Raw genomic sequence first — 12,428 nt, forward strand, 5'->3', positions numbered from 1 at the left:
CGTTAGAAGTTACAATCATCAGTGTTATTACATATTAACGATTAAAGTGTTGTCCAACAGGTACATTCAATATGTAGGTAGATTTCAGACTCCTGTGATGTTCCGTTTGGAGATAATTGTGCTGAATACATTTCGAACTTTTGAACATTCAGTAGAGTAATTATCACTTCAACGAAGCGCCTATATATTGGACACTCAGCGTGTAATGATCACTAGGGATTACGAAGTTACAGAGTCATGGACAAATCAATGGCAATGACAAATCCTAGCAAAATGTTCTCTGGGTACTAATCTTCCAAAGGCTACCAGGGAGTAGCCTTCGGAAGACGATGCTAACGTTTGGAGTTGTAATGAATAGGTTTATAGATTAGGCAGGCGGGCAATCTTCGCTTTCATAAAGCAGGTATTGGGATATTGGGTATTGTGTGCAATGATCACTAGGGATTACAAAGTTACAGAGTAATGGCCAAATCAATGGCTCACTGTCATGCTTGGAAGATCTGTCTCCAGAGAACTTTTTTGCTAGGATGGTCGCGAGCCCCGGGTTCAGTATTTTCTGTCACGTACTCAAGAGGACAAATTCAGTCCCCTGTGATGTTAACGTTTGGCAATGTGATGAATACGTTTTGAACTATTGATTAGGAAGGAGAGCAATCTTCACTTTCACAAAGCGGGTACTTGGGTACTCCGTGTCCAAGGATGGCTATAGATTACAAAGTTACAGAGTCATGGGCAAATCAATGTCTCACTGTCATGCTTGGAAGATCTGCATGTCTCCAGAGAACCTTTTGCTAGGATGGTCACGAACCCCGGGTCCATGAGTTTCTGTCACGTACTCAACAGAACTAATTCAGTCCCCTGTGATGTTAACGTTTGGCGATGCGATGAATACGTTTTGAACTATTGATTAGGAAGGAGAGCAATCTTCACTTTCACAAAGCGGGTACTTTGGTACTCCGTGTCCAAGGATGGCTATAGATTACAAAGTTACAGAGTCATGGACAAATCAATGTCTCACTGTCATGCTTGGAAGATCTGCATGTCTCCAGAGAACCTTTTGCTAGGAGGGTCACGAACCCCGGGTCCATGAGTTTCTGTCACGTACACAAGAGAACTAATTCAGTCCCCTGTGATGCTAACGTTTGTAGTTGTGATGAATACGTTTAGAACTATTGATTAGGCAGGAGAGGAATCTTCACTTTTACAAACCGCCTATATATTGGACACTCAGCGTGTGATGATCACTCGGGATTACAAAGTTACAGAGTCATGGCCCAAATCAATGGCTCCCTGGCAGCCTTCGGAAGATTAGTCTCCAGAGAACATTTTGCTTGAATGGTCGCCAGCCCCGGGTTCTGAGTTGTGAACTATTGATTTGGTAGGCGAGCAATCTTTGCATTCACAAAGAGGGTATTTGGGCACTCAGCGTGCCGTGATGGCTAGAGATTAAAACTTATAGAGTCATGGCCAAATCAATAACTCCCTGGCAGGCTTGGGAAGAGTTTATTCTCCTGGAAACATTTTGCTAGGATGGTCACGAGCCCAGAGCTTGTTATTTTCTGTTACGTACTCAAGAGAACGAATTCAGTAATGATCACTAGGGATTACAAAGTTACAGATTCATGGCCCAAATCAATGGCTCCCTGGCAGCCTTCGGAAGATTAATCTCCAGAGATTATTTTGTTGAATGGTCGCGAGCCCCGGGTACTGAGTTGTGAACTATTGACTAGGCAGGCGAGCGATCTTCGCATTCACAAAGAGGCTATTTTGGTACAGTGCGTGCTAGGTAGCTAGAGATTACGAACTCGTAGAGTCATGGCAAATATCAATACCTCCCTGGCAGGCTTGGGAAGAGTTTATTCTCTTGTAACATTTTGCTAGGATGGTCACGAACCCCGTGTTCATTATTTTCTGTCACGTACGCCTAGAGGACAGACCACCTCGCAACGTCCGCCCAGTCCGATCGATGATCAACCGGTCGATGATTGCCACGGTCACGAGCATTCGGTGAAAGGGTTGAACTTGATCGTCTTATCGCGACCTCTATATCATAACCGCGGGCTTGATATGACAACTTATCTGTCTTCAATCACACAAATGATTTATTTTGCCTCTGCAGCGTTTTTTCTGGCATTGCCAGCAACATTATCCGGCCAGAAAAATATCCAGATGTGCCATACGCCTAACGTCCTTGATGTCGTTTGCTACCGGGAGCGTAATGGGTTATCTGACTTATTTTCGATTACAAGGAAGAGCCGATTATAGCGGACATCCGCCTCAACCCCTATACATATCCCACATCTCATTACACCCAGGGCACCTTTTCCACTTGGGGCTGCGTCCGCTTAGTGATAAAAGATTTGACAGAGCGCTCAACGAATTTCAAACATCAAGAATTGTTTGCTTTTTTCGTTCTGTCTGTTTTTTTTATTATTTTAAGTCATATTTTTACCTTTTGCATCATATTCAAATTTTGTACGTCTGGAGAGAATATAGAAAAGAGCGTTACGCACAATTCTCGGAGATCATTTCATTGACTATGAGAATGCACTTCGGATCATAAACCTACAGACACTGGAACAACGAAGGTCGTACTTGTGCCTGAAATTCGCCAAAAAGTTGAACCCTGCAATGCTCTCCCCAAGAGCTAGTGACGTACACAGTAGAATCACCAGAAACTCAGAAATATTTAGAACAATCAGATGCAGAACCAACCGTTGCAGAGACTCATCCATCCCTTACTTTGATAAACTTCTAAACACACACAGCTAATAATCGTTAGACGCTTAAACCGTCATTACTATATGAATTCGTCAGTAGTATATGTGTAATATTTATTTTTAGGAATTTTATGTAAATCCTGAAACTCCGAAGAATGATGATGATGAAGTGTATGTAAGTACGTAATATTTATATGTAGTAAGTCGTTTTTTATAACTTGTAATTTTATAGTTTTATGTGTAGAAACGATTACTGCGAAATGTTTTTACAATGCTTCTGTGCAAAAAAAAATCATTTATTCATTCATTCATTCATTATGAAATGAAGGGTCACTGAGATGTACGGTCCCTCAGCGATCGCCGTCTAGTGGAAAGGGGGACTTATCAACACAGGCAAAAGGGTTTGCCCAAAGAATTAGACACGATCGACGTGCCATGTTCGCACTTTGGGTCATCACAGTAAGAGTTTATTATATGGTTTATATGGCGTGTTTCTATCATTCTATCATCAGTTGAATCAGTATCCCATCCAAAAGGATTCGGCAAAAAGGTGGCAAATAAACTATATGTGACCTTAAATCCTTTGAGAGCGTAATGCACTTCCGGCTTGCTTTCAGTTTAAAAGGAGATGCGCATGCGTAGCACCTTTATAATGATGTCTTTGACTTTGCCATATCTCAAAGGATTCTGCCGAAGAATTGGACTTGACATGACCTTGGAGCTTAACGAGTTGTTTTCGACCACGAAAGAGGCGTCATTTACGTTGTTATTGATTTTTTCATGACATAAACGCCAGTCCTAAGGACATGTGTTATTGCAAATAGCTTTTACCTCCAGCACTTGAGGTCAGAAAGAAGGCAAATAGACTACATCGTGTTTGCCGTTGGACCTGCCTGCTGCTGCTAAGTGAGAATATGTGATGGGAAAATACGAGTGTACATTATCTTTACATCTATTCATTGTTTTATGTCCTGTATCCACTAAGTGCTTCGAATTATCTGTCTATCGTCAATTTATGGTGTTTCCTGTCGTACTAAAAGCAGCTTTCGGCTGCAATCCATCAACAGATGGATCTTAAAGGAACACTTGATGCAATTGTAAGCTTGCTTCTAAAAAGCAGTTCTTTTTTAGAGAAAAGACCCATTCAGAAAATAACACCGCCTATGCTACATACAATAGTCCAGCGTTGTCGCTGAAAAAAATGTGAAAATTTGTCGAAAGCACCAAAATCGGCAAACATGTAGGTTTATTTCAAACAAGTAAAAGACATGGAGGCATTTCAGTGTCTGACCAGAATCGATTTTCTGACAATTTTCGGACCAGAAATATATGTTTTATACATTATGTACATTTTGGACTTCTGTGCCATGGTATTGAGAGCAAATGACCTGAAATTTGGACTTGAAGATACATAAGACATATGCCCACAGCAGGACTCAGGACTCCATGCACCCTTTTGGTGTACGCAACTTCAAAATGATTTTGGAGGGGATTTTCTGCTATTCTTACAGCAAAAATGTACATTTTTAGCCTTTTTCCCCCAGGCCCTGGCTCTATGTGCCAAATTTGATGCAGATAGACAAATTTTCACAATTCATCAGATTTGTCCAGCTATGCGACTGGACAAACGTTTCAGCCTTCGATTCTTTTTGTCCTCTCTCAAACTGAAAATGAATGGAACTCGTTTTGAGCAAATACCGGATAGGGCGTTTACAAGTCGTTCCCTGTAATATTGCACGCCACCGCCGCGAGCGAGCCAAGCCGGTGAATTACGGTAAAAGGCGGCACTTCAGATCCATTACCACATGGGCAGGTTTCCATAGAGGCCTAATTATACACGTGGTGAAGGTACTTGGCATTCAGTTTCCGACTCCATACCACATGCTTGACTGCTTAAATCCTGTGTAAGTGAAATATTCCCGGCGAGACGGTTAAATATCGATCATTATTCAGCCAGCATGAAGGATAATTATCCTTATCTGCGAACCCGCCGCTAGGCGCCTTAATCCGAGAAAATCCTACATGTTTACTACTTAATGCGAATACGTGAAACGTATATTCGAGAATGACAGCTAACATGTCCGTGATAGAAGTAGCAAATACGCTCATCTTTATCTCTTGCTTAGTGGTATCTAGAACTTCTGGAAACTATTATGGAAACTTGAGATCGGCTCCTGAACCCATCAGTGTACGATCGTAACAAAATGGGGGAACATTCTAAAGGGTAATAAATGATACTTTTAATGGTACAGTCGAATTCATAATCAGAGTAACAAAAGAGATATGATTAATGGAATTAACTTCCCAATCTTTTATGGGAGAAGTTTAGTCTACACCAAGGCCAGAAAAGCAATTATGAAAGAAATGGCCATGTAATCAAATACACAATGGTCATAAAACTACGCTGCGTGTAATAGACGGGCGAAGAGCACCATTGACTATTGGTAAAATGATGATATGAAAGACATAACCTTTATGTGAACTTAACAACAGTCATATAAATTTGAACTTGTTTGGGATAGCAGTGGAATCAACATTAACGATCTCAACTTACATATCAACAAGTTGGTACATTGATAAACAATTTCCAGCCCAACATCATCGAAAGACCCATAAACCACACCTCCTCTCGGAACTAACAATTCCTTTTTCATATGTTTATGTCACAGTAGAGATTGAATCCAGTAGAGTCCGGAACTGTACTAGTAGAGCCAATCTCTACTAATAGAGTTCCGGACTCTGCTGGATTCCAATCTCTACTGTGACATATACACTATAATTGATTACCACCTGTCAAAGACCATATTGTATGGGAAATAACAGGCTGTCACCGAGACAAAAGGTCACTAAAGAAGCACTACAAGAGCATTATTCACGTGGAAAAGGCGCTTAGCATTCAGTTTCCGACGCCAGACCACATGCTTGACTGCTTAAATCCAGTGTAAGTGAAATATTCCCGGCGAGTCTGTTAAATATCGATCATTATTCAGCCACCATGAAGGATAATTATCCTTATCTGCGAACCCGCCGCTAGGCGCCTTAATCCGAGAAAATCCTGCATGTTTACTACTTAATGCGAATACGTGAAACGTATATTCGAGAATGACAACTAAGATGTCTGTGATAGAAATAGGAAATACGCCCATGTTTATCTCTTGCTTAGTGGTATCTAAAACTTCTGGAAATAATTATGGAAACTTGCGATCACATCGGCTCCTAGCCCATGCATGTACGATCACACCAAAACGGGGAAACATTCTAAAGGGTAATAAATTTGAATAATATTTCTAATGGTGCAGTCGGGTTCATAATCAGAGTAACAAAAGAGATATGATTAAATGGAATTAGCTTCCTAAACTTTTATGTGTGAAGTTGAGTTTAGACCAAGGCCAGAAAAGCAATTATGAAAGAAATGGCCATGTAATCAAATACACAATGGTCATACAACTACGTTGCGTGTTATAGGTGGGAAAGACATTGACAATTGAGGAGATGGCCGCATAAAAGACATAACTTTTATGTGAGCTTAACAACAGTCGTATAAAAATGAACTTGTTTTGGGTCACAGTGGGCTCAACATTAACAATCTCAATACACGTACATATCAAGTTTGGTACATTTACATCATGTATAAACAACTTCCAGCCCAACAATATCAAAATACCAATAAACCACATCTTTTCCCGAAGCTGAAAATTACTTTTCCTGTTTTTTCCTGTTTGCATGTATACATTGCAGATGATCACCGCCTGCCAAAGACCCTATTGTGTGGGAAGTTACATACTGCCACGGAGACGACGGTTCTTCAAAGAAGCACTACAAGAGCGGTCTGTGGAGGTCTGTCACCCGCCGCTAATCTCATTTTTTATCGCGAGGTCTGTAGCTAGACACTCCATCTTCTTTATTTACGACCACTGTGCCAAGTTTGACGATAAGGATGGGAGGAGAGAACCTTGGAGCATTTCACACCTGCCAACTGAAATATTCCCCTAACTGCGCGTCTCACCACATACAAGACATATACAACGAGCCAATATCCTATATCTGCTGGGGGATCTAAGTATACAATATTTCAAAATTAACTGACAGAATATCAAGAGGTTCTATCTTTGTGTTATAAGTTTAATACGTATTTTGAACACAGAGCGGTAAAGCAATATTACGCGGGTAGTGCTATCATCTTGTCCACATTGACGATAAAACTATACACCCTGTGTTGCGGGCGATTTGTAGGGCTGTGATGCTCGAGATGAGATTAGCAACGGTTAAAGTCGTACCATTTTGTATTAAAAGTGACCGTAGCGTTGACGATCACTCCCAGTCAAAGGCCCTATTGTATGGAAAGTTACATACTGCCACCGAGACGATCAAATGAAGGGCCCTCAAAGAAGAACTACAAGAGCTGTCTGTGGAGGTCCTTAGTCATCTGTCACACCACCGCTACTCTCGCTTTTTATCGCGAGGTCTGCAGACACTCCATCTTCTTGATTTACAACCACTGGGCCAAGTTTGAAGATAAGGGAAGGGAGTAGCTGAACAGACGTTCATAAGATTATGTACAAAACAAGAAACAAAAAAAAGGTTTGAAGATAAGGAAAGGGGGGAAAAACCGTCATGCTTTTTATGTCTTACAACTGGATCTTACGGCCCCCCATTCCAAAAGACGATGATCGCGCTGTGACCTTGCTGCGACGTGTGTTGGATTCATGTAACTTTTCAATTCATAATTGGAATACGAGGCAAAATGGTAAAGTATGAATGGAAAGACAACAAAACACACAAGGCGTAAAACTAGTCGTATTTCATCCATGGAATTCGTCAAGCACTCTGTCAAATCACTCGGTCGCAGCTCGGTCGCAGCGCGGTCGCTGCCCGAGTGGGATGGGGCTGTAACTGTGCGTCTTGCCACATGCAAGGCATATACAACGATCCAATACCCTTTGTCTGGTGGGGGATCTAGTTATACGATGTTTCCAAACCTACTGACGGAATATCAAGAGGTTCTATCTCTTTGTCATAAGTAAGATTAATACGTATAGCAAACACAGGGCGGAAAAGCAATATTACGCTGCCCGGGTGGTTGTATCATCTTATCCACAATGACGATAAAACTACGCCCTGTGTTACGGGCGGTTGTGGTTCGAGATGAGATTAGCAACGGTTAAAGTCGTAACCTTTTGTATTCACAGCGGCCGTAACGTTTATGATATCGATAAACTAACACTTATACTTTTTATTTACTTTTATATATCAGTTTTATGTCGAATCATGTTTTATCGAAGGCAAATAAACCCTTCTCAGGGCTCACCCATCATTTGTATACAGTCATTGTTAGTATACAGTCATGGAGAATTACATTCTGTTAAAGATCTTCTGCACGGACATCAACCCCGCTGCCACACATATGCTAAGGAGTCCCTAAAGAAGCACTATGATAAGGACTAATAAGAGGAGTCCGTTGGCGTCCGTCACATCGACCACCGCCGGAGGCCTCCCTGCGTGCTCCTTGTCAGTCATGAGCCCGGAGCTGAATCCATATCTCCACCGGTAGAAAAGAGATTGCCTACCACTGCCGGCCATTTGACAAAAACATGCAACGAAAACTTCCACCGGAATAATCGTGCAATCCAAATAAAGACCACCGTAAGACATGAGATAAGTACTAGTTTAGCATCACAAATATCAATATAGTAGCACAAATGAATGCATCTTAAAAACGGACCGTACTTACGAGCAGGGAAGGTTGTGGAGCGGTCGAGGGAAGAGTGCGTCTGCTGAGAGTTGGGGCGTCAATATATATTAATGGCGGTCGTTAAAGCACAATATGTGCACTACATGGGGTCCTACCAACTGGGAGCCATGACCTTGTACGATAATATGGGGGCTGTTTATGGGGAAATTCTACACCCTTTTTTCTTTTATGCACAGGGCCATTTTTACAGCTGAACGGTGAGGATGAGAGTGAGGAAAGTCGTGTAAAGTAGCTTTCCCAAGAAACTTCTAGCCAGGAATCGAACACGCGACCTCTTGAACTCGGGTCCGTTTAGCATCCATAGCAGGCTCTCTGGGCCTTTGGGGGGGGGGGGGGGCTTTTGCTGATTACCTCTTTTTGTACTGGGTCATTTGTGCAGCCAGTCCGTAACCAGTAGGCCCGGTTTGGTGACGGGCTGGCTGCACAAACGGCCCAGTACAAAAACAAGTCATCAGCAAAAAGTGTATCAAGCCCCCCAAAAGGCCCAGAGAGCCTGCTATGGAGGCTACATCCGCTAGCCTAGCCAATCAGCCATTTGACGCCATTGACAAGTATAAAAGTCTGCTTTTGAAATATGCACTAGTTTATGCAGCATCGGTATTGCACACATATCAATATCGAAAATGTCCCTGACCCGACAAGCTAGGTCATCTATGTATCCAAAGCCTTTGTGATTGCATCCTCTATCTTAATTCTGCTTCAAAGGGCATTGACGAATCGAATCGATACTATTGGTATCACAACATCTAATAAAACTTACAATCCAGAAGACTGAATGCCTTATCAACTGGACATGATAGGACAGAAAATATGATTATTTAACAAAGTTCTATTCAAAAGTTCTTGCCCGAAGGCTAATTGTAGTACGCAGACTTGGGAAACATACATGTGGTAGAGACAAAGGACACATACATATGGCAAGGACGGTGATTGACATTAATGTAACAACAGACTAATTAAAAAAAATCTAGTGTTGGCTATATATGATAAACGAGCTGGGTTTGTCTTTGGGGGGGGGAGCAGAGGAAGACGAAAAGCCCAATTTCTATATGTATTTCCTGAACATATATATATATATATCATTGGGTACGAAAATTTAGGTCTAGTGAGTTGTATCTACTACAAAAGAATCTCGACCAATATATGCCTGACATCTCAAAGCATTTAGAAAAGCGGGGATCATTTTACATTTCTTTGTATTCTTTCGACCTATTCGTTGCTTTGTAGCCATAGCCCAGAAATTTACACAAGGTCTAAAGCGTTAAGTCTCTGTTTCTAACTCTCCTCTGGGCACCAAAGGCATCGACCCACTCAGTCTTGTAATAAACATCAGACCATTGTGACATGTCCTTGACATCTGCTAGGACTCAAATGGAGATTTACATTTAGTTCATTGCACCCTGTTACCTTTGTGACCTATTGATCTTTCGAATTGACATGGCAAAATTGATATGACAAAAATGATTGAAAAGGATTGGGACAACGTCTGTGGCCCTAGGTCCCTTCTGATTGCCAAAGCGAAGATATCGACCCACTCAGTTATAAGACAAATGACAAAGCTTTAAAACATGTCCTTCTGAAAAACACATCTGAAAATTTATGATATTTTATATCTAGGTTATTGTACAGTATTCGGACAAAGTTTGTGGCCTTCTGATTGCCAAAGTGATGGAATCGGCCCACTCAAGCTTCATAACACGTCCTTTTCATCTAGCTCTGAAATTACTCACATTTATGATATTTTATATTTAGTTTATTGTACCCTATTGTTACCTGTATAACCTATTGATTTTACGAATGAACATGGTCAAATTGATATGGCAACAAATGATTTAAAAGTATTCGGACAAAGTTTATGACCCTAGGCCTCTTATGATTGCCAAAGGAATCGACCCACTCATGATTTGCGTGAAAAATGACAAAGAGTTTTGACACGTCCTTGCCTTCTGAAGTATATTTCATATTTTGATGAGCCCTCCGGGTGTCAAAGGAATCGACCCACCCAAGCTTGTGATAAGTGAGACCTCTGTGACTGACCTTTGACATTTGATATGACTGAAATGAAGATTTTATATTCATTGCCATCTAGCCTGTTACACTTTTGACCTATCGGTCGTTATAAATTGACATGACTAGATTGATACGGCCGAAATATTATTGAAAGTATAAAGGGACACCGTTTATAGCCATATGTCTCCCTCAAATGTCAAAGGAGTCAACATATTGAGTTGTCCCCAGATGACTTGTCCCGATAACAGATTTTTTCACGTACGTGCAAAGGAGATTCTATATAATAATAATAACTTTGTTTCACAACAATTGTACAAGGTACAACGTATGGCATTCAGTGGTACATAGATAACATTCTATTAGTCTAATCAGTCTATCTTATACAATATGTTGTAGTAGTATGGTAATCGCATTCAATAGGGATGTGCATCGGGTATCGGTGCAGTAACGAGAAAATCAGGTCCAAAATGCCGGGACATCTGTACCTGAATTGACTTGCACTTAGCTATGCAAGTGAAGAGGAACTTTACATTAACGGTAACATTTTTTTCCCGTGGACTTCGCTTCAGGAAACTGCTCAAAAGCATCGATCTCTCCGTAAAAATTCGCTCTGTGTGGCCCATCAAGTCTTCATCTTAATTACGTTTGGTCAAGTATCTCCCGGCACCAGAATAGGTTAATTTCCTCCCGGCCCCGAGACAAAGACCTTGACCTCTGAACAGGATTCTATATGTAAACCGTGATGAAAATGGAAAGATCAAAACTGACAAAATCCATCCGCAGGGAGACCGCCTGTCTGGTTCTGTTTCCTGTCTACAGAGGAGAAACATCCGTACAATTTGCCCTTTTATAATGTAACATGTACCAAACTTGACATGTTGAGGAGACTTTATCAAATAAATAAGCAAGGAGCAGGCAGTAGATCTATCTGTCTGTCACTTACGGTTAGGCCCTTCTTTCCACCAGGCGGCGTTCGCTGAGTGACCGCACAGCGACCAAAATTGGGTTTGTGTAACCTTTAGTTTCATTTACTTTCCAAAATCATATCCAGTTACTTGAGTGACTATTTTTGGCATATCTTATTACCTGGATGTCTAACCTTCATCAACGTATCTAGGTTCATCATCGGAATGCGATGCAAAATGTAATGATTCAAGGTATGATTCAAAAGACAATAAAAAACAAAACGTGTAAAAGAATATTTATATATGTATATGAAGTTTGTTGCGCGATCAGTAAAACCTTTAGTCGCTCAGCGCTAGCATCCTCAAGTGCAATGGGAGTGTTAGAGAGAGTTGTGATGATTCGATCAGCACTTTGCTTCTAAAATGAAGCGAGCTGTACGGCCGTGCCCTCAGTGATTTTGCCTAACGCATATCATACATGCGGGCGTAAGTCCTCTTACATCCGTCAGGATGTTGGATTTAAAGTACTCATGTCTGATTACTCTGATAAACTGGAAAATATCACAGTCAAAACCTGCAAATTATAGCTATCCTACGTGACGTGGGTGTCCAATGTGTCTAAGGCACGGTATTGGAAGATGGAGCCCATCCCTCTCATTCCGCCGCATTTTACCTCCCCAACCGAAGTCAGGTACCCATTTTTACAGCTGGGTAGATGCACTCATAAGGAAAGTGCCTTTCCCAAGGTCACAACGTCTAGCCAGGAATCGAACCCGGGACCTCTCGATCTCCACCAGCCCTAATCACTCGACCATTCCCCCCATCATCATGTGTCGTATGTTGACGTTGTAGCCGAATTCCAACATTGTAAGACGCAGGTTGTATCCAAGTTCTCAGAAACTGGTGACCTTCAACGTCGAAGGTGAAACAACGTACACGTAATGGCTGATCGAAGGGTGTGTATACGGAAACACCACTGTTGGACTTACTGGCTATCCTGAGTGTGTGAATATCAATATAGATGTGGTCAGTTTCTCAGAA

The 12,428-nt window shown here is 41.5% G+C and overlaps 1 protein-coding gene across 1 annotated transcript in view; it reads right to left on the reverse strand.

Annotated features, from left to right (window-relative positions):
• The window catches only part of LOC136447227 (corticotropin-releasing factor receptor 2-like), an 86,207-nt gene extending 77,692 nt beyond the window's left edge, over positions 1-8,515 (reverse strand). The window contains exon 1 of the mRNA XM_066445945.1: positions 8,452-8,515. The gene's annotated coding sequence lies outside the window, so the exon portion shown is untranslated. The remainder of the gene's footprint in view (positions 1-8,451) is intronic.
• Between the last annotated feature and the right edge of the window lie 3,913 nt (positions 8,516-12,428).

Source organism: Branchiostoma lanceolatum, chromosome 13, assembly GCF_035083965.1.
Source record: "Branchiostoma lanceolatum isolate klBraLanc5 chromosome 13, klBraLanc5.hap2, whole genome shotgun sequence".
Lineage (NCBI taxonomy): Eukaryota > Metazoa > Chordata > Leptocardii > Amphioxiformes > Branchiostomatidae > Branchiostoma > Branchiostoma lanceolatum.